This window comes from Mustela erminea, chromosome X (assembly GCF_009829155.1).
Source record: "Mustela erminea isolate mMusErm1 chromosome X, mMusErm1.Pri, whole genome shotgun sequence".
NCBI classification, from domain to species: Eukaryota; Metazoa; Chordata; class Mammalia; order Carnivora; family Mustelidae; genus Mustela; species Mustela erminea.
Genome location: NC_045635.1, coordinates 84214406 through 84237519, shown reverse-complemented (window position 1 = coordinate 84237519; position 23114 = coordinate 84214406). Strand labels below are relative to the sequence as shown.

Here is a 23114-nt window from a genome sequence, read left to right as displayed (position 1 = left end):
TTGATGACCTTAAGATGACTTTTTAAAACAGCTTTATTGAGAGTCCATAGTCTCTCATGGTTCACCTCCCCTTCCAATTATAGAGGGCACGGATTGCATGGAGCACGGGGTGTGCTGCAAAAATAATGAATACTGTTATGCTGGAAATAAAGAAAAAAAAATAAAAATTAAAAAAAAACAGCTTTATTGAGATATAACTCACATATTAAAAATTGCATATATTTAAATACACAATTTGGTTAGTTTTAACATATGCATACACTTATGAAATCATCATCACAAATAACATATTTATCTCCTCCAAAAGTTTACTTGTGCCCCATTGTTGCTGTTGTTGTTATTGTAGTTGTAAGAACACATAACACAAAATGTACCTTTTTAACTAAATTTTGAGTGCACAATACTGTATTGTTAATTATAGGCATTATGTTATACCATTCTCTAGGACATATTCATCTTGCACAATTGAAGCTTTATACATCCTCAACAACTCCCCATTTCTGCCTCCCCCCAACCCCTGGCAACCACTACTCTATTCTCTGTATCTATGAATTTGACAATTTAAATATCACATATATGTGTAAACTATCACAGTCATAATGTGAAATCATGTGGTATTCGTCCTTCTGTGACTGCCTTATTTCACTTAGCATAATGTCCTACAGGTTCATCCATGTTGTCGCAAATGGCAGGACTTCCTTCTCTTTTAAGGCTGAATGATATTCAATTCTAAGTATACCATATTTTCTTATTATCCATTTGCCAATGGACATTTGGGTTGTTTCCATATCTTGGGTATTGTGAATAATGCTGTAATAAATAAGAGAGAACAGAAATCTTTTTGAGATCCTGATTTCAATTTTGGGGGGATGTATACCCAGATGTGAAATTGCTAGGTGATATAATAGAGATATTTTATATAGATACATATGTTTTATGAACCTCCATACTGTATTTTATATGACTGTACCATTTTACATTGCCACCAATGATGTGTAAGCATTCCAATTTCTTCAAATCCTTGCTAATGAACACTTGTAGTTTTTTTTAAAAATAATTGCCATCCTAACAAGTATAAAGTAATATCTCATTTTAGTTTTGATTTGCATTTCCCTGGTGGTTAGTGATGTTGGGCACCTATTCATATAAATGTCTGCCACTTGTATGTCTTTTTTTTTATTTTTAAAATTCTTTATTTAAATTCAATTTAGTTGACATATATTCTATGATTAGTTTCAGGAGTAGAATTTAGTGATTCATCAGTTGCATAAAACACCCAGTGCTCATTACATTGAGTGCCCTTTTTAATGCTCATCACCCAATTATCCCTTACCCCACCTACCTCCGCTCCAGCAACCTTCAGTTTGTTTCTTATAATTCAGCATGTCTTATGGTTTGCCTCCCTCACAATTTTCATCTTATTTTATTTTTCCTTCCCTTCCCCTATATTTATCTGTTTTGTTCTTTAAAGTCTACATATGAGTGAAATCATATGGTATTTGTCTTTCTCTGACTTATTTTGCCTAGCATAATACTCTCTAGTTCTGTCCACAACACTGCAAATGGCAAGATTTCATTCTTTTTGATGGCTGTGTAATATTTCTGTGTGTGTGTGTGTGTGTGTGTGTGTGTGTGTGTGTGTGTGTACACACCATATATTCTTTATCCATTCATCTGTCGATGGACATCTGGGCTCTTTTCATATTTTGGCTATTGTGGACACTGCTGCTATAAACATTTGTGGTGCATGGGCCCCTTTGAATCACTATGATTGTATCTTTTGGATAAATACCTAGTAGTGCAATTGCTGGGCCATAGGGTAGCTCTACTTTTAACTTTTTGAGGAACCTCCATACTGTTTCCAGAGTGGCTGCAGCAGTTTACATTCCCACCAATAGTGTAAAAGGGTAGAGAAATGTCTATTCAAGCCTTTTGCCTTTTTTTTTTTTTGCTATTGAGCTTATATATTTTAGGTATTAGCCCCCTAGATATATGGTTTGCCAACATTTTCCCTCATTCTGCAGTTCATCTTTTCATTTTGTTAATTCCTTTGCAGTGCATAAGCTTTTTAGTTTGATGTAGTGTCATTTGTCTTTTCTTGCTTTTGTTGCATGTGGCTTTGGTGTTATAACCAAGAAATCACTTCCAAAAACACTATAAAGCAGCCTTTCTCCTGTGCTTTTGTTTAGGAGTTTTATAGTTTCAGGTCACATGTTTAAAGTCTTTAATACATCCTGAATTGATTTTTGTGTATGTTAGGACTCTAACATTTTTGGAAGACAAAATTTAACCCATAACAGATGATAAAAATTTTTGAAATAGATAGTGGTAAAGGATGTATAATTGTGAATGCAATTAATGCCACTTAATTGTTCACTTAAAAATGGTTGAAATGGAAAATTTTGTCACATATGTTCCACCTTAATAAAAAAAAATCACACCTTCTCTTCTCTCCTCAGACCCCAATGACTTCCTATCTCAGCTGATGACCTTGCTTATTCCATGGAACAAACAAAAGCAATCTAAATAGAACTTCCACAAACTCCTACCACCCTAATGTTCTCTGAATAAACTGGCCATGCTCCTATCTAAAGTCAGACTTTCCATGTGTCCATTGGATGATGTCTTATCTCTTCTACACATGGTCATTATCCCAAAATTTTCTTCTTTCTCTCCTTTATCATAAAAGTTTCCCTCTCTAGGTATGCTGGGTGGATCAGCTGGTTAACCATCTGACTTCAGCTCAGGTCATGATCCCAGGATCCTGGGACTGAGTCCTGTTATTGGGGCTTCTTGCTCGGTGGGGAGCCTGCTTCTCCTTCTGCCTGCCACTCCCTCTGCTTATGCATGCACACCCTCTCTCTCTCTCTCTGATAAATAAATAAATATTTTTAAACATTTTCCCTCTAGTGAAGCAACCCCAACAACATCCAAACATGCTGTACTATCTCCTACGCCATTTCTTTTGCACAAAATTCCTCAAAACAGTGGTCTATAGTTACCATATGACACTGTCTCCTCCCTTTTTCTTGATATCACTCTATTCTTTTATCGCCAGCATCCAATGAAGTATCACTGCTCTATTGAAACCGCCTGTCAAGACTGCTAATGATCTCTGTGTTGGTAAATCCAATAATCAATTCTCAATCCTCATCTTGTTCTACGACCCCATTCAAATCAAATCAAATCATTCCTGAGTGTAAAAAAGGCTGCCGTTAACAAGTTATTCCTGTACAAAAGACATAAACTAGGATGGTCCTGGGAAAATAGGGGTACTTGGTCCCCTTACCTATTAGTAGTTTGGGCAAAGTTGAAAACTCCCTTCTTGAAATATCTTGACTTAGCTTCCAAGACACCATAATCTCCTGGTTTATCTCCTACTTTACTGACTACTTCTGACTGCACATTCTTAGCTTCCTTTTTTGTTGTTGCTTTTGCTAGTTTATTGTCATCTCCTGTATCTCAATATATACAATATATACTGAAATGTCCCAGGGCTCAATCTTTGAACTTCTTCTATATTCCTTAGTGATCTCATCAAGTCTCATGGCATTAAATACCATCTATACCTTGATGAGTCTCAAATATCTATCTCTAATCTGGATCTCTCTCAAAAATCCCAGACTCATATCCAATTGCCTACTTTTTATCTCCATGTGTATATATAAAAGGCATCTCAAATTCAACATGTTCTAACCTGAGCTCTTCAGATTCCCCTTAAAACCTGCTCCTCCCAGTCTTCACCCATCTTAATAAATGATTACTCAGTTGTTCAGCTTCAGAATCATCATTGAACCCTCTTTTTCTCTTACTTTATATTCAATTCAGCCACAACATCCATTGGTTCTACCTCCAAAATATATGTCAAAGCTGCACACTTACCACCATATCAACAGCCAGCACCTTAGTCCAAGCCACTATCATCTCTTATCTAGATCACTGATTGCTTCCTACCTCCAAATTTTTCTCCATTTTCATTAATGTTTCCCTAGGGTCCATTCTATTTACAGTAGCCAGGTTTATCCCTTAAAAACATAAGTCATGTCATGCTGATCTCCTTGCCAAAATCCTCTAATGACTCCCCATAACCTTTAGAATAGTACCCATACATCTTTCCATGGCCTACAGTATCTCATAAGATCTGGCCCCAGCCACCACTCTAAACTCACGTTCAACCATTCTCCCTTTGCTTGCTCCATTTGAGCCACACTGGCCTCCTTGCTATTTCTTGAACAAACCAAGCATATCCCTACCCAAGGAGCTCTGCATTTTTTGTTCCCACTACCTATAATGCTTTTCCCTATGATAGCTTCATGGCCCATTCCCTCATTTCATTAAGGTACCTACTACGAGTGAACTTCTTTGATTATCCAATCTAAAACTGTATTCCCCCTTTGAAGATCCTTTGTCCCCATACTTTATTCTTCTCCATAGCATTTATCACTATTAAATATTTTAGTATGTATTTTATATCTTGACTTTATTGTCTATTTCCCTCCATTCTTAAATGTAAGCTCCATGAGCATTCTATTCTATATATTCCCAACAACTAGAAATAGTGCCTGCCACATGATAGATTGCTCAGTAAATATCTGCTAAATATAAAGATGCCTCTGAAACCCTAAGGTGTTTTTCTGTTGTTGGTTAGGATTAGTTTACACAATAATTTAAAATCTGGACAGAGTTATTATGCTTTATACTTCTGTCATTGACCAGACTTAGAAGCACCCTATTAAAATTCCTTAGAATATTTTGTTGGGAGATAGTATTTTGTGTTGGTGAAGGTGAAAGTGTCCCACACAGTGATTTTCCCCACTATTCTGTCATCTGAAGCAGGTGAAAGCTAATGTGTACAGTACCCACTGGAACATAATACTGAAAAAAAGCTGTAGGTTTGCTAAGATTTATACAGTTTAGAATTTTAAAGAAGCTTCCACAAAATTCTATACATTTTTTAAGTTTTATTTTATTTTTACAGTGTTCCAAGATTCATTGTTTACACACCACACCCAGTGCTCCATGCAATACATGCCCTCCTTAATACCCTACATTTACCACAAAGATGGGGCTTCCTTTTTCTCAAGCTGATATAAGATGCTGAGCCAATAAATGAAAATTTGAGGCTGTATAGTTTTGCCGGGGATACCATAATAAAATACTACAGAATGGGCGGCTTAAACAGCAAAAATTTATTTTTTCACAGTTCTGGAACCTGGTAGTCCAAGATCAAGGTGTCAGCAGGTTTGGTTTCTCCTGAGACCTCTTTCTTGGCTTTCAATAGCCACTTTATTGCTATGTCCTCATATGGTCTTTCCTCTGTATGCACGCATGTTTGGTGTTTCTCTGTGTGTTCAAATTTGCACATGTTATAAGGGCACTTGTAGAAATGGGTTAGGGCCCAGGCCAGTAGTCTCATTTTAACTTAATCACCTCTTTAAATGCCCTGTATCCAAATATAATCATATTCTGAGATACCAGAGGTTAGGGCTTCAACATATGAATTTGGGACAATTCAGCCCATAATTAACAGTGGATTATCATGGAAAAGAGAGTGTTAAAATGAACCCCTATCATATTTCCAGGAACTCCACCAAAGGACACATTTCCAAGTTGTTTTATGGTTCACTGTGAGGTGAAACTTAAAGTGGTCAAATTTCACTTTGTTATAAAAATTTGACACTCATCTGTTTTTACTTATTATAACATATCTTTTTATGATTTCATGGATGGTGACATGGTGATGACTGGATATAAGTCTGTTAAAGATGTCTATATAATGCCCCAAACCCTAAGAATATGAGTAGCCTGCTTTACCACAGCATTTATTTACCCATTTGGAACTTGCTTTACTGTTTCTATGACTACTGCCTTTACTATAAGTAGTGTGGTAGGTTAAATAATAACTTCCCCCCACAAATATGTCAATGTCCTAATCCCTGGAACCTATCAGTATGTTACCTTACATGGTAAAAAGCTACTTTTGCTAGTGTAATTAAATTAAGGCTCTTGAGATGGGAAGATTAATTATCCTGGATTATGCAAATGGACCAATGTAAGTACAGAATCCTTAAAAGAGGGAGACAAGATGGTCAAAGAGAGAAGATAGAAATGCGGCCATGGAATCAAAGGTTAGAGTGATGCAAGGAAAAGGCCATCAGCCAAGGAATGCAGGAAGACTATAAAAGCTCAAAAAAGGCAAGGAAATGGATTCTCCTCTCACAACCTCCAGAAGGAACCAATCCTGCTGATACCTTCACTCTAGCCCAGTTAGACGAATTTTGGACTTTTTGACTTACAGAACACTAAGATAATAAAGTCATATTTGTAGTAATTTGTTATAGGAGCAATAAGAAGAAACTCAGTCAAAAACTGTTAGAAGAAATAACATCATATATTGACAATAAAGGGCTGATTCACTAAGAGGATGTGACAATTACGAACATATGTACAAAACTCTGAGTTCAAAAATATATTTAAAAATCACAAAATTGGCAGGAGAAATGGAAAGTTCTATAATAATAGTTAAAGACATCAGTAACCCCACTTTCAGTAACGGTTAGAAAACAAGACAGAAGATCAATAAAGAAATAGAGGACTTGAATAACACTATAGACTAACTGTATCTAATAGACATATACAAAACATGCCATCCAATGAAAGCAGAATACACATTTTTCCCAAGTACACATGGAACATTCTCCAGAATATACCCTATGTTAGACCAAAAAACAAGTCTTAATATCTTTTTAAAAAGAGGAAATTATACAAAATAACACTTCTGATCACACTGGAATGAAACTAAGGATCAATAATAGAAGAAAAATTGGGAACTTCATAAATATGTAAAAATTAAATAATACACTCTTCAACAACCAACAGGCCAAAGAAGAAATCACAAAGGAAATTAGAAAATAACTGAGGAAATAAATGAAAGTTAAAACAAAACATACCAATACCTATGGATGCAGCAAAAGCAATGCTATAGTTCCAATTACTTACATTTAAGATAGAAGAAAGATCTCAAACCAACAACTAAACCATATACGTTAAGAAATTAGAGAAATACCAAATGAAACCCAGAGCTAATAGATGGGAGAAAGTAATAAACACAGAGAATAGAAGAACAATGAGAAATTCAATAAAACCAAAACTTAGTTCTTCAAAAGATCAACAAAACTTCACAAACCTGTGGCTAGATTAACTAAGAAAAAAAAAAAAAAAGAAAGACTCAAATATCAAAAATATCAATATCAAAATAATATCAAAAATAAAAATGGAAACCTTACCAATTTCACAGAAATAAAAAGCATTATAAAGGGATATTATGAACAAATGTATACAAAGCAAATTGGTAATCTAGGGGAAATGAACACACTCAAACAAAAAAACAAATCAACCTATCAAGACTGAATCATGAGGGGCGCCTGGGTGGCTCAGTGGGTTAAGCCGCTGCCTTAGGCTCAGGTCATGGTCTCAAGGTCCTGGGATCGAGTCCCGCATCGGGCTTTCTGCTCAGCAGGGAGCCTGCTTCCTCCTCTCTCTCTCTGCTTGCCTCTCTGCCTACTTGTGATCTCTCTCTGTCAAATAAATAAATAAAATCTTAAAAAAAAAGACTGAATCATGAAAAAATGGAAAATATGCATAAACCTATGTTTAGTGAAAAGATTAAATAAGTAATCAAAAACCTCCTCCTTCCAAAAAATAAATAAACAAATAAAATCACCCTATGCCAGATACCTTCACTACTGAATAAACAATAAAAGGAGAATTACAGTAAGTCTTCCCAAGTTTTTCCTAAAAAATGGAGATGGGAACACTTACTAACATTCCAATAGGTCTGCATTACCCTGGTACCAAAATCAGACAAAGACATGGCAAGAAAAGAAAATTACAGTCAAATATGTTTTATAATGCTGATGCAAAATTCTCCAACAAAATGCTAAAAAAGCAAATTCATCAATAGTATATGTAACGAATTCTATACCATGGCCAACTGGGGTTCACTTCTGGAATTTAAGGATGATTCAACATACAAAAATCAACACTTACTTGTGGAGCATAAGGAATAACATGGAGGACATTAAGAGAAGGAAAGGAAAAGTGAATTGGGGGGAATCAGTGGGGGAGACGAAGCATGAGAGACTGTGTGGACTCTGAGAAACAAACAAGGTTTTTGGAAGGGAGGGGTGTGGGGGGATGGGTGAGCCTGGTGGTGGGTATTAAGGAGGGCACAAAATGCATGGAGCACTGTGTGTGGTGCATAAAAAATAAATCTTGGAACACTGAAAAAATAAAATTTTAAAAAATCTATCATATTGCAACACAACACATTAACAAAATGAAGGCAAAAAACAAATCATCTCAATTCATGTAGAAATAGCACTTGACAAAATTCAACACCCTTTCATCAAAACAGTCAACAACCCAGGAATAGAAGGAAACTTCCTCAACACAATAAAGGCCATAAATGAAAAGCCCATGTCTAAAGATCATATTCAATAGTGAAAGACTGAAAGATTTTCCCTAGGATAGAGAATAAGACAAGGATGTTCACATTCTCCACTTCTATTCAATGTAGTATTGGAGGTTTCAGCTGCAACAATAATGCAAAACAAAGAAACAAAAGACATCTAAATTGTAATGGATGAAATAAAATTATCTGTGCTCAAAAATGGCATGGCATATATGTAGACAACCCCAAAGATTTTGCAAAAAAATCTTAGAACTAATAAACAAATTCAGCAAAATTTCAGGATTCAAAATCAACACACAAAATGTGTTGCATTTCTATACAATAACAATGAACAATCTAAAAAAAGAAATTAAGAAAGCCATTTCATTTACAATAGCATCAAGAGTATAATTCTTAAGAAGACAATGAAGTAGGCCAAAGACTGTACACTGAAATCTACAAAACACTGCTGAAAGAAATTTAAAGACATAAATTGGAAACACATCTTGTGCTCATCAACTGTAAAGATTACACATTGTTAAGATGTCAGTACTACCCAAAGTGACCTGTAAGATTCACTGAAATCCCTATCAAAATCCCAATGATAGAGGTGCCTGGGTGGCTCAGTTGTTTAAATGTCCAACTCTTGATTTAGGCTCAGGTCATGATCTCAGTTGTAAGATCAAGGCTTGAGTTTGACTCTGCACTTAGCGTGGATTCTGCTTGTCTCTTCTCTTCCCCTGCTGCCTCTCCCCCCTATTGTTGGGGGGCACTCTTGCCCCCCTCCAAAATAAATAAACAAATAAAGAAATAAAATCTTTTTTAAAAATCCCAATGATATATTCTGCAAAAATAGAAAAACCTATCTCAAATTCATATAGAATCTCGTGGGATCCAAAATTAACAAAATGATCTTGAGAAACAAATAAAAGTTGGTATTCACTTTCCTAATTTCAAAATAAAGGTATTCTGGCACAATTTCAATGTGTGTGTGTGTGTGTGTGGAAGCGGTTCCAAAACCACTAAGAGATGCTTGGATACCAGCAGGGCATCCTATAATTAAACTTGATTCTGATACTATCAACCTGGAAATAGTATGAGATCCCATAGGTTAAGTAAGCTCTCAGTCTTGCAGGACTGCACTCCCCCCGCCCACCTTTGAATTACAGTCTCAAATACAGATTACCATTTCTGCTTCCCACTGACAGGCTATAGATGGGAGATTTCAATGACCCTTAAGTTTGATTAATTGGCTACGGCAATTCACAGAACTCACAGAAACATTTATTGAATTACCATTCGTAAATGTGTGTGTGTGTGTGTGTGTGTGTGTGTGTGTGTGTGTGTGTATAAAACTATAAAATTCAGGAATAGCTAGACGAAAGAAATGCATAGGGCAAAGTATGGGGAATGTATACAGAGCTTCCATGCTCTCTCCCAGCACTCCAGTCTCCCAGAATCTTCATGTGTTCACCAATGCAGAAGCTTTCTGAATCCTGTCCCTCTGAGTATTTATGGAAGTTTTATTATGTAGATATGATTGATTAAATTATTGACCACTGGGGATTGCTTCAACTTCCAGGCGCCTCCCCTTCTAGGAAGTAGGGGTGGGAAAGGCAGTAGAGAGTTGGACTGAAAGTTCCAACCCTCTACCAACCCTCTAATCACATGGCTGGTTCCTTTGGAAATCAGCCCCCATCCTTAGGTGCTTTCCAAAAGTCACCTTATTAACATAACCCTATTTGTAGTAAAAAGGTACTTGTTATGAACATGAATATGACACCCATTTCATGCTAATGGCTCTAAAGTAGATTTCAGGAACTGAGGACAAGAGACCAAATATTATGACAAAAAATTCCCCCATTGCTTTGTTGACTGTTTCCTTTGCCATGCAGAAGCCTTTCATCTTGATGAAGTCACAGAAGTTCATTTCGCTTTTGTTTCCCATGCCTTTGGAGATTTGTCTTGAAAAAAGTTGCTAAAATAGATGTGGAAGAGGTTACTTCCTATGTTTTCCTCTAGGATTTTGATGGACTCCTGTCTCACACCCACAGAATGGGAGACGATATTTGCAAATGACATTACAGACAAAGGGTATCCAAGATCTATAAAGAACTTCTCAAACTCAACACCCCCAAAACAAATAATGAAGTCAAAAAACGGGTAGAAGACATGAACAGACACTTGTCAAAAGACATAAAAATGGCTAACAGACACCTGAGAAAATGTTCATCATCATTAGCAATCAGGGAAATTCAAATCCAAATCACATTGAGATACCACCTTATACCAGTTAGAATGGCAAAAACTGACAAGGTAAGAAGCAGCAAACGTTGAAGACGTTGTGGAGAAAGGAGGACCCTTTACATTATTGGTGGGAATGCAAATTGATACAGATACTTTGGAAAACAGGGTGGAGGCTCCTCAAAAAGTTAAAAATAGAGCTACCCTAAGACCTAGCAATTGCACTACTGGGTATTTACCCCAAAGGTACAGATGTAGTGAAAAGAAGGGCCATCTGTACCCCAATGTCCATAGCAGCAATGGCCACAATCGCCAAACTGGAAAGTGCCAAGATGCCCTTCAACATAAGAATGAATAAAGAAGATGGGGTCCATATACACAACTGAATATTATTCAGCCATTGGAAAGGATGAATACCCAACTTTTTCATCAACATGGATGGGACTGGAGGAGATTATGCTAAGTGAAATAAATCAAGCAGAGAAAGTAAATTATTGTATGGTTTCACTTATTTGTGGAACATAAGGAATAGCTTGGAAGACATTAGGAGGGGAGGAATCAGAGGGGGAGATGAACCCTAAAAGACTTTGGACTCTGAGAAACAAACTGAGGGTTTTAGAGGGGAGGGGTGGGGGGATGGGTTAGCCCGATGACAGATATTAAGGAGGGCACATATTGTATGGAGCACTGGGTATTATATGCAAACAATGAATCATGGAACACCATGTCAAAAACTAATGATGTACTGTATGGTGATTAACATAACAGAATTCAAAAAAAAAAAAAAAAGAAAAAGATGCCCCATTGCTCTTATCACTCAGGAAATTCCAAGGGCTTTTGGGAGCCGTGAGCCAGGAATCATGGATAAAGACCAAATATATATTTCTTATAAACCATAATATCACACAGAGTCTCCTATAATACTTCAGTAATCTAAACAGTATGGTACTGGCATAAAAACAGATATATAAACTAGTAAAATAGACTAGAGATGCCAGAAATCAACCCCGGTATATACAGCCAAATAATTCCTGGCAAGAGTATCAAGTCCATTCAATGGAGAAGAGATATTCTTTTCAAGAAATGATGTTGGGAAAACTGGAAATCATATGCAAAAGAAATCTGGACCCTTACCTTATACAATATATAAAAATTAACTCAAAATTGATCAAAGACAAACTTAAGAGCTAAAGCTTTAAAACTTTTAGAAGAAAACATAGGGAAAAACTTCATGACATTGGGTTTGGCAATGATTCTTTTGATATGACACCAAAATCATAAGAAAAAAATAGATCAATTAGACTTCATCAAAACTAAAATATTTGGCACATCAAAAGACCCTTTGAAGAGAGTAAAAACACAACCCACACAGAGTGGGAGAAAAAAATTTCTGAATCATAAATATGGTAAGGGGTTAATACCAAAAATTTATAAAGAACTCCTAAAACTCAACAATGGCAACAGAAAGACCAAACAACCCTATTTTAAGGGCTTATTTTTAAGGGCCAAACCCCTGAATAGGAATTTTTCAAAGAAAATATACAAGTGGCCAATAAGAACATGGAAGGATGATCAAATCATTAGTCATCATAGACATACAAAGCAACCATGAGATACCACTTCACACACATTAAGACAGTTATTATCAAACCACTGAAACAACAAATGTTGGCAGGGATGTGGAGAACGTGAAACCCATGTATATTGTTGGTAGGAATGTAAAATGGTACAGCTGCTTTGGAAAATAGTATGGTGGTTCCTCAAAAAATTAAACACAGAATTAACATATGATGTAATAATTCCATTTCTAGGTATGTATCCAAACCAACTGAAAGCAGGGACTCAGATAGTGGTATAACCAGTGTTCTTAGCAGCATATTCACGACTGTCAAAGTGTGCAAACAACCAAAATATACACAGAGACGAATGGAATTTTGAAATATCATTCAGTCTTACAAAGAAATGAAATTTTGACATAAGTATGAACTTCAAAAACACTATGTGAAACAGCCAGACACCAAGTTATAAATATTGTACGATTTCACTTTTGTGATGTATTTAGAGTTGGCAACTTTCTAGAGAGAAAATAGAATAGTGCTGTAAGTGGCTGACTATGAGTGGGTAGTAAGGACTGGGAAGTTACTGTTTAATGGATACAGAGTTTCAGTTTGGGATGACAAAAAATGTTCTGGAGATGGACAGTGGTGATGGTTGAAGCACAAGTGGATGTACTTAATGCCAATGAATTATAAATATAAAATTGGTTAAAATGGAAAATTTTATGTTATGTATATATTACCACAATGTTAAGAAACAGAAATGTATAATACAAAAAGTGAACACTAGTGTAAACTAGAAACTTCAGTTAGCAAAAATGTAGCAATATTCATTCATCAACTATAACAAATGTATCACACTAATGTAAGATACTAATACTATGAGAAACCATGTGGGGAAAGAGGGGTGGGAGAGAAGTAGTATGTCTGAGCTTTCTGTACTTTCTGCTCAACAAAGTACAGTTACTAACTGAAACTGCTCTAAAACAGTCAACTAATTTTTTTAAAGCCAATATTACTGCATTTTTGGTTCGTCATTTCTTGTTTTTTTTCTAGTGTATTTAAAAAGTCAAATGCATAAAACTATAATTGAAGAACTGCATTAATGAATATGCAATGTATAAAGATCTAATTTGTGACAATAATAACATAAAGAGGGAACCAGAGTTGTAAAGGAGCAGTTTTGTATACTACTGAAACTAAGTTGATACTTGTACAAACTGGGGTTTTATAGACTTAAAATATTAATTATAATTGACAGAGTAGTCACTAAGGAAAAAAAAAAACTAAAAACATAGAGAAAAAAACAAGAAGTAAATCAAAATGGTACAGAAAATACAAAATTGCTTTGCACAGTAGCTATACTTTTTTACATTCCCACCAGAATGTACAAGGGCTCCAGTTTTTCTACATCCTTGCTAACACTTGCTATTACTCACTTTTTAAAGAATTATAACTATCTAGTGGCTGTGAATTGATATCACTGCAGTTTTGATTTGAACCATTATTGATTATTTGAATATCTTCTTTGGAGAAATATCTATTCAAATCCTTTGACTATTCTGTAATCATTTTATTTGTCTTTGTATTGAGTGGAAAGAGTTATATTTTATATTTATATTAATAAATATAAATTAATATTATTAATACAACATTTATATTTTATATTTTATATTCTGGGTATTAGACCCATATCATATACATAATTTGCAAATACTTTCTCCTATGCTATGAGTAGTCTTTTTACTTTAGTGATGGCATCATTTGAAACATGTTACTATGTTTAAAGCCAAACTGAGTAAGCCTAGTAGCTTTGTTCTAAAAAGTGCTGGAGGAAAATACTTTGGCAAACAGTATTCATTATATTAATTCAGTATTCAATATATTAATATTCATTATGTTATAGTCATCATATTAATCATTAAACCCTGGTATCAATGTAGTAAAGCCAATACATAAGTTACTCAAGATATCCATGCAATTGATTTATTAAATCCTTGCAACTCCAGGATATTCTGATACATTTAGTTTTAGGGACAAAGATGCCAGAACACGGGTGCCTGGGTGGCTCAGTGGGTTAAGCCGCTGCCTTCGGCTCAGGTCATGATCTCAGGGTCATGAGACAGAGCCCCACATCAGGCTCTCTGCTCAGCAGAGAGCCGGCTTCCCTTCCTCTCTCTCTGCCTGCCTCTCTGCCTACTTGTGATCTCTCTCTGTCAAATAAATAAAGAAAATCTTTAAAAAAAAAAGATGCCAGAACAAAAGTATGTATTTCAGAGAAATTTGATCAACCAAAATTGATATTTTGCTTCAATCACAATAGAAACTTATCTGTATAAGCTTCTACTTATGACTGGTGAAAAAAAAAAAAAACCAACACATTTTATAGTCTGTGTAATAAAACGGCTGGCTCCATTTTTTGATCTTTGACTACTGTCAGCTTTTAAGCTTCACCCCTCCTTCTATTCTGCCCCACATACAAATAAATCAATAACTTCCCCTTGTGTCCCTTCTCTTTAGAAAAGTTTGATAATCTTACTGAGAAATCATTTATCACACAAATCATTGATGATTTATATTAATTTATATAATTATCTGAACAGTATCTCCACATACTTGAAACAAAATAACAAAGCATTTATAACTCAAAATAGTAAACTCTCAAATTTATTAGCACTATGAGAATTATTATCTTTTCTTTGCACCAGGGATCTGTGAATCATAAGTTTGTGCCAAAAAATTTTTCTTTTCAGACTTTTCCACAGCCCCCAAAAAGCTACTGTGAAGCACTTAGCCACTTAGAAATTGAGTTGTATTTTTCTTTTTTTTTGATTTTATTTATTTATTTATTTGAGAGAGGGGGGACAGAGAAAGAGGGAGAGAGAGAGGAAGGGCAGAGGGAGAGGGAGAATCTGGAGCAGACTCCACATTGAGCACAGAGCCCAATGCAAGGCTCAATCCCATGATCTGTGACCATGACCTGAGCTGAAATAAAGAGTCGAGGGCTTAACTGAGCCACCCAGGTGCCCCTAAATTGTATTTTCTTTCTTCTTCCTTTTTTTAAATTTATTTTTTATTTATTTTCAGCATAGCAGTATTCATTATTTTTGTACCACACCCAGTGCTCCATGTAATCCGTGCCCTCTATAATACCCACCACCTGGTACCCCAACCTCCCACCCCCTGCCACGTCAAAGCCCTCAGATTGTTTTTCAGAGTCCATAGTCTCTCATGGTTCACCTCCCCTTCCAATTTACCCCAACTCCCTTCTCCTCTCTAACTCCCCATGTCCTCCATGCTATTTGTTATGCTCCACAAATAAGTGAAACCATAGGATAACTGACTCTCTCTGCTTGACTGATTTCACTCAGCATAATCTCTTCCAGTCCCATCCATGTTGCTACAAAAGTTGGGTATTTGTCCTTTCTGATGGAGGCATAATTCTCCATAGTGTATATGGACCACATCTTCCTTATCCATTCGTCTGTTGAAGGGCATCTTGGTTCTTTCCACAGTTTGACGACCGTGGCCATTGCTGCTATAAACATTGGGGTACAGATGGCCCTTCTTTTCACGACTTCTGTATCGTTGGGGTAAATATGCAGGAGTGCAATTGCAGGGTCATAGGGAAGCTCTATTTTTAATTTCTTGAGGAATCTCCACACTGTTCTCCAAAGAGGCTGCACCAACTTGCATTCCAGGTGGGATTCATCCCTGGGCTCCAAGGATATTTCAACATTCGCAAATCAATGTGATAGAACAAATTAATATGAGAAGAGAGAAGAACCACATGGTCCCCTCAATTGATGCAGAAAAAGCATTTGACAAAATCCAGCATCCGTTCCTGATTAAAACACTTCAAAGTATAGGGATAGAGGGAACATTCCTGAACTTCATCAAATCTATCTATGAAAGACCCACAGCAAATATCATCCTCAATGGGAAAAAGCTTGCAGCCTTCCCGTTGAGATCAGGAACACGACAAGGATGCCCACTCTCACCACTCTTGTTCAACATAGTATTAGAAGTCCTAGCAACAGCAATCAGACAACAAAGAGAAATAATAGGTATCCAAATTGGCAATGAAGAAGTCAAACTCTCTCTCTTCACAGACGACATGATTCTTTATACGGAAAACCCAAAACACTCCACCCCCAAACTACTAGAACTCATACAGCAATTCAGCAACGTGGCAGGATACAAAGTCAATGTACAGAAATCAGTGGCCTTCTTATACACTAACAATGAAAATACAGAAAGGGAAATTAGAGAATCGATTCCATTTACTATAGCACCAAGAACCATAAGATACCTGGGAATAAACCTAACCAAAGAGGTAAAGGATTTGTATTCGAGGAACTACAGGACACTCACGAAAGAAACTGAAGAAGACACAAAAAGATGGAAGACCATTCCATGCTCTTGGATCGGAAGAATAAACATTGTTACAATGTCTATACTGCCTAGAGCAATCTATACTTTTAATGCCATTCTGATCAAAATTCCACTGGTATTTTTCAAAGAGCTGGAGCAAATAATCCAAAAATTTGTATGGAATCATAAGAGACCCCGAATCGCTAAGGAAATATTGAAAAACAAAAATAAAACAGGGGGCATCACGCTCCCTGATTTCAAGCTTTACTACAAAGCTGTGATCACCAAGACAGCATGGTACTGGCATAAAAACAGTCACATAGACCAGTGGAACAGAGTAGAGAGCCCAGATATGGACCCTCAACTCTATGGTCAAATAATCTTCGACAAAATGGGAAAAAATATACAGTGGAAAAAGGACAGTCTCTTCAATAAATGGTGCTGGGAAAACTGGACAGCTATATGTAGAAGAATGAAACTCGCCCATTCTCTTACACCGTACACAAAGATAAATTCAAAATGGATAAAAGACCTCAACGTGAGATAAGAATCCATCAGAATCCTAGAGGAGAACATAGGCAGTAATCTCTTTGATATCAGCCCCAGCAACTTCTTTCAAGATATGTCTCCAAAGGCAAAGGAAACAAAAGCCAAAATGAACTTTTGGGACTTCATCAAAATCAAAAGCTTCTGCACAGCAAAGTAAACAGTCAAAAAAACAAAGAGGCAACCCACGGAATGGGAGAAGATATTTGCAAATGACAGTACAGACAAAAGGTTGATATCCGGGATCTATAAAGAACTCCTCAAACTCAACACACACAAAACAGATAATCATATCAAAAAATGGGAAGAAGATTTGAACAGACACTTCTCCCATGAAGACATACAAATGGCTATTAGACACATGAAAAAATGTTCCAGCTGAACCCAACAGCAGGCTGGGTACTGCCGACCCAGGCTTTTGATACACCCCAGCACCAGGCTAGCTCCCTGATCTAGCCATCAGGGAGATTCAAATTAAAACCACATTGAGATATCACCTTATACCAGTTAGAATGGCCAAAATTAGCAAGATAGGAAACAACATGTGTTGGAGGGGATGTGGAGAAAGTGGAACCCTCTTACACTGTTGGTGGGAATGCAAGTTGGTGCAGCCTGAATTGTATTTTCTTAAAGGGGAAACTCGTATTCCTCATCTGATTCTTCTCTGTGAGTTAATGGAACTTACATATTTTCTTCAATATTAGTAAAATTTTAATTAAAACAAAGTGATACCATTTTGCATCTATCAGATTGGCAGATATGTTTAAATATGTAAATAATCAGAACTGTTAGTGGGTGTAGGGAACCAGGGACTCTCATATACTGATAGTCAGTGAGTAAGATAATATAATCCCTTCCTAAGGAGATTTCAAATGTCTATTAAAATGAAAAATACCTATGACCCAGAAGTCTACTTAGAATCACCCAAAGAAACAAAAATAATATTGTAATACATGAATTTCCATACAGCACTAAGAAGAAAGACATAGATACATACTTGTACAGAAAGATCCCTACATCAAACTATTGAAAAAATGTTAAAGAATAATACATATGCTATGATAAAATTTAATACTTTAAAAAATCCTCAGGACATTTATATATCTTTGTATGTAGGCAATGTATAGAAAAGTTCTACAAACTGACAAATATGTGTTGCCCCTAGGAAGAAGCTGGGATTGGAGTTGCATTCAAAGAGGTCTTTATTTATGATGTTTAACTTTTTGAAAGTAAAATGTATTAAGATATCGTACTATTAGAGGTTTGAGGGTCCAAGTAAATATCTTCTTTCCCTAACCATGCTCTAGATAAAATGAATAAAAATAATAAAGTAGGGAGTGATGTCAGCAACACAGATGTATAGGGCTTCCAAGTGCTCAACTACCTCAGATATATTAATTTGAATAACTATCCATGCACAAAAATACCTTTAAAAGAGCCAAGGATTCCAGTTGAGGGATGACAGCACCTGGGTGAAGCACAGAAATAAGAAAAGATGTATTGAGGAGCGTAGGAAAATAGATTCACATTAACTCCATCACCTTTCCCCCCAAACCCAGTAGCCCAGCATGGGGAAATACCCTTCCCATGAGAAATGGGAGAGTGAAGTGAGTGTCCAATTTCACAAGACTCCAGAGCCAAACTGTCCCAGCACAAGGTCAACTCTTATGGCCCTAAGTGGCTCTCTGCAGTCTCCCACGAACCCAGGCCCCCAGCTCACTGCAGTGTCTTCCAGATCCACAACTTTAAGCATTTCCCATGATACCAGGCTCTCAATCAGCTCCTGTAAAACCAGGCTCCTGGCTCACCTCAGTACTATCAGCTCCAGCATGCCCAAGTGACTCCCATGGGTCCAGACAGCTTCCAGAGCACCAGACTCCTGGCAGGTTCCTACAAACCCCAGCCTCTGACTCATCCAGGTGTCTGCCAACTCCTGTGGCTTCAGGTGGCTTCTGTAGCACCAGGATCCCAGAGGGTTCTTATAAACCCAGGCTTCTGGCTCACCCTGGCAAAAACCAGTCCCAGTGGTCTGAGGTGGCATCTGTGGGTCCATATTCATAGCAGACTTCTGCACACCTAGGTTCCTGGCTTACGAGAGAGCTGGCTGTTTCCTAAGGCCATGAATGGCTCTGTGGCCCAGGCTTTCAGTATATCCTCATTCTTGCCAACTCCCACAGCCTCAGATGGTTCCTGTCACCTCAGGCTACTAATCAGCTACTATGAATTCAGGCTTCCAGCTGAACCCAACATCAGGCTGGGTACTGCCGACCCAGGCTTTTGATACACCCCAGCACCAGGCTAGCTTCTGCAGCCCTAGTCCTCCAGCCTACCCCAGTGCCAGACTAGTCCCTGCAGACCTAAACTCTAGGGCAGTTCCTATGGACCTAGGCTCTTAGCCTATCCCAGCACCAGGCCAGCCTCTGTGCTCCAACCTCAAGAATAGCTCCCGGTGCCTGGCCTTCCCCAGCACCAGAGTGGTCACAATGGCCCTTGCCTTCAGTTGGCTCCTGTGACCAGACTCACAGCTTCCCCTAGTACTCAACTGGTCCCTGTGGACTGAGACATCAGGCCAACTCCAGTGGTCCCTGGTGCCTATTAGGTCCCAGTGAATCTAGGCTCCAGGCCTGCCTCCTTGGACCCAGGCACCAGGTGGATCCCCATGTACACAAGCATGAGGCTTGCCCACTTGCTTATCCAGATACCAGACCTGCCCACTCAGAGTCCAGCAGAGAGTCCACCATGGACACCACTGGATAGCCCACCCTGAATCTGTGGATGAGTTAATGATGGGTTTTGTCTTCAGAAGCAGTCTATAAAGACTAGAAGAGGTTCTAATTCTTCAAATGTGCAGGCACTGAAACAAGGCCACAGGGATCATGTATAATCAAGGAAATACTTCACCAAGGAAACTGATAAAACTCCAATGACTGACTCTACAGAAACAGATCTATGAACTGTCTGATGAAGAATTCAAAATAATTCTCTTAAATTCAGTGAACTACATGAAAACACAGACAAGTAAATGAAATTGGGGAAAAATAAAATGAGAAGTTCAATAAAGATACAGAAATCATTTTAAAAAAGGCAGAAATCCTAGAAGACACTGAATGAACTGAAGAATTCAAAAGAGAGCTTCAACAGCAGACTCAACCAAGCAGAGTTAGTAAATAAGAAGGTATCTGAATGTCACTTGAAATCTTTCAGTAAAATGCAAAAAGAAAGAATAATGAAATAGGGTGAAGAAATACTACATAAATTAGGGGATATTATTTTTAAAAAATCCCTGCATTACTGAAGTCCCAGAAGAAGAGTGGGAGAAAGGAGAAGAAAGCTTATTTAAAGAAATAATGACTAAGAACTTACCAAATTTGGGGAGAGATTTGGACATATAAGTTCATGAAGGTCATAGGCCAGCCCCAAATTTCAACCTAAAACAAGTTTTTCTAAGACACATTATAACAAAACTGTCTAAAAATCAAGCACACTTTGTCACTGCCAAGGGCAAAAAGAAAATCTTAAAAGCGGCAAAGATAAGAAGACTATAACTTACAAGGGAACCTCCATAATACTATAAATGGATTTCTCCGTAGAAATCTTGCAGGCTAAGAGTGAGTGGGGTGATATATTCAAAGTGCTGAAAGGAAAAAAACTGCCAACCAATAACACATTACTCAACAAAGCTGTCTTTCACAAATGAGAGATAAATAATTTACCAAAAATACAAAAGCTTAAGGCAGTTCATCACCACTAGATCTACCTTACAAGAAATAATGAAAGGAGGATTCACCATTCAGTTCTTTAAGTTCTTAAAGGATTCAATTCTTTAAAAAAAAAAAACTTCATTTATTTATCTGTCAGAGAGAGAGAGAGCATGCACAAGCAGAGGGAGCAACAAGGAGAGGAAAAAGCAGGCTCCCTGCTGAACAAGGACACTAGAATCATGACCTGAGCCAAAGGCAGATGCTAAATGGACTGAGCCACCCAGGCATCCCAAAAGCCTCAATTCCTTAAGCTGAAGATGAGGGCATCTGGGTGACTCAGTTCATTGTCTGCCTTTGGCTCAGGTCATGATCCTGGGATCCTGGGATAGACCCCACATCGCGCTCTCTGCTCAGCTGGGAGCCTGCTTCTCCCCCTGCTTTTGCTCTCTCCCTCTCTCTCTTTCTGTCAAAATAATAAACAAATATTTTTTAAAAGCTGAAGATAACAGGAGGAAAACCTGAAAATTCACAAATAAGTGGAAATTAAGCAACATGCTCCTGAACAACCAATGGATCAAAAATAAAATCAAAAAGTAAATTTAAAAAAATCTTCAAACAATGAAAGAGAAAACACAACATACCAAAATTTATAGGATGTATCAGCTTGTCTAAGAGGGAGATTTGTAGTAATAAACCCCTGTGCACTTGGTGGTAAGGTAAATTTCTTTAACCACTATAGAAAACAGTATGGAAGTTCCTTGAAGAATTAAAAATATAGGGGCACCTGGGTGGCTCAGTGGGTTAAGCCTCTGCCTTTGGCTCAGGTCATGATCTCAGGGTCCTGGGATCAAGCCCCGCATTGGGCTCTCTGCACAGCGAGGAGCCTGCTTTCCCCTCTCTCTCTGTCTGCCTTCCCCTCTCTCTCCTCCTGCCTCTCTGCCTACTTGTGATCTCTCTCTGTGTCAAATAAATAAAATCTTTTAAAAAATAATAAAAATAAAAATATAACTACCACATATCTAGCAATCCCACTTCTAGATATATATCTGAAAGAAATAAAATCACTTTCTAAAAGAGATCTTTACCTTCATGTTTACTGTAGCCTTATTCAAATTGCCAAGACATGGAAACAACTTAACTGTCCATTGACAGATGAATGGATAATGTAAATGTGGTGTATATACAAAATATTATTATTCAGCCACAAAACTGGAAATCCTTTCTTTAGGGACCCTAACAATGGACTTTGAGGGCATTATGCCATGTGAAATAAGCCAGACAGAGAAAGACAAATACAAAATATTCTTACTTATATGTGGAATCTAACAATACAACTCACAGAAATAGAGAGTAGCAATTGTGGTTGCCAGAGGCTGGGAACAGATGAGATGAGGAGATATTTGTCAAAGGGTACAAATTTCCACCTCTAAGATGAATAAGTTCTGGTGATCTGATGTATAGTATGGTGACTATAAGTAATAATACTATATTACACATATGAAAATTTTTAAGAGAGTAAATCCTAAATATTATCACCACAAAAAAAATGGTATTCATGTGATGGAATGGTGGTGTTAACTAACATATAGTGGTAATCATCTCACAATTTATATGAATATCAAACCATGATATTATATAACTTAAATTTACATATGTTATATATCAGTAATATCTCTGTAAACCTGGGGAATAAAAGAATCTTTGTTACTGACAAATTTGATACAGACGAATGTGACTTAGAATTCCAGACAACAGTGTTCCTAAAAATAAATCCAAGAATTTGCTAAAATATCCCACCTAATTAGAAACTGGGGATGTATTTCACTGCACACATGAAAACTTATATTATGGAAAAGAAAAGTAGGACACAGCCCTTTGTGGTAAGGCAACCTTTCAAAGAGAAAGGGAAGATGGAAAAAATAAGAAGGAGCAAGGATGAGGGCAGAGAAACGTCACAGTTGTCATTCTAATGAAGTTCCCACTAACAGTGTGTGCTAACAGTCCACGTGTGTTGTAGGAAGATTACTTGCTTTACTTCATAACAGGAAAGATGAGAAATCCATTCTTATTTTCACTCCCAGGCAGCAACATTTTAAGAGGAGTAGTATCAGATCAACTCTGATACTACATGGAGTTCCCTGAATTATTTTTCCAGGAAAGGAGTGAAACAAGGAATGAGCAATAGGGTTTTGACTTCAAGCACACCCCAGGAACAATTTGGAAATGACTGTCTCCCATAAT

At 37.1% G+C, this 23114-nt stretch overlaps 2 protein-coding genes across 7 annotated transcripts in view; both read right to left on the bottom strand.

The window, feature by feature from the left end:
* Window positions 1–23114, bottom strand: part of LOC116582140 (G-protein coupled receptor-associated sorting protein 2) — a 143443-nt gene that overhangs the window by 114122 nt on the left and 6207 nt on the right. For 5 of the 6 annotated variants that reach the window (XM_032329550.1, XM_032329551.1, XM_032329546.1 and 2 more), the window contains exon 2: window positions 18600–18640. The exons of the other annotated variant lie outside the window; for it this stretch is intronic. The gene's annotated coding sequence lies outside the window, so the exon portion shown is untranslated. The remainder of the gene's footprint in view (window positions 1–18599; window positions 18641–23114) is intronic. 6 annotated transcript variants of the gene reach the window in all.
* ARMCX5 (armadillo repeat containing X-linked 5) overlaps window positions 1–23114 on the bottom strand; it is a gene marked incomplete at its 5' end in the record, with an annotated part of 36296 nt that overhangs the window by 9556 nt on the left and 3626 nt on the right.